Source organism: Heterodontus francisci, unplaced genomic scaffold, assembly GCF_036365525.1.
Source record: "Heterodontus francisci isolate sHetFra1 unplaced genomic scaffold, sHetFra1.hap1 HAP1_SCAFFOLD_184, whole genome shotgun sequence".
NCBI classification, from domain to species: Eukaryota; Metazoa; Chordata; class Chondrichthyes; order Heterodontiformes; family Heterodontidae; genus Heterodontus; species Heterodontus francisci.
The window spans coordinates 238,622-239,427 of NW_027141723.1; positions in this window are offsets into that span (position 1 = coordinate 238,622).

Consider the following 806-nt stretch of genomic DNA (forward strand, 5'->3'; position numbering starts at 1 on the left):
ATACCCAGTAACACAGACACGCACCGACACAAAGTAACAAAGACATACACTGACACCCAGTAACAAAGACATACACTGACACCCAGTAACAAAGACACACACTGACACCAAGTAACAAAGACATACACTGACACCAATTAACAAAGACACACACTTACACCAAGTAACAAAGACATACACTGACACCAAGTAACAAAGACATACAATTATACAAAGTAACAAAGACATACACTGACACCAAGCTAAAAGACATACACTGATACCCAGTAACACAGACACACACCTACACCAAGTAACAAAGACATACACTGATACCCAATAACAAAGAGACACATTTACACCAACTAACACAGACCTACACTTAAACCAAGTAACAAAGACAGATACTGATACCCAGTAACACAGACACACACTTACACCAAGTAACAAAGACATACACTGATACCCAGTAACACAGACACACACTTACACCAAGTAACAAAGACATACACTGACACCAAGTAACAAAGACATACACTGACACCAATTAACAAAGACAGACACTGATACCCAGTAACACAGACACACACTTACACCAAGTAACAAAGACATACACTGACAACAAGTAACACAGACATACACTGACACCAAGTAACAATGACATACATTAATACCCAGTAACACAGACACACACTTACACCAGGTCACAAAGACAAACACTGACACCCAGTAACAAAGACAGACAATGATACCCAGTAACACAGACACACACGTACACCAAGTAACAAAGACAGAGACTGATACCCAGTAACACAGACACACACTTA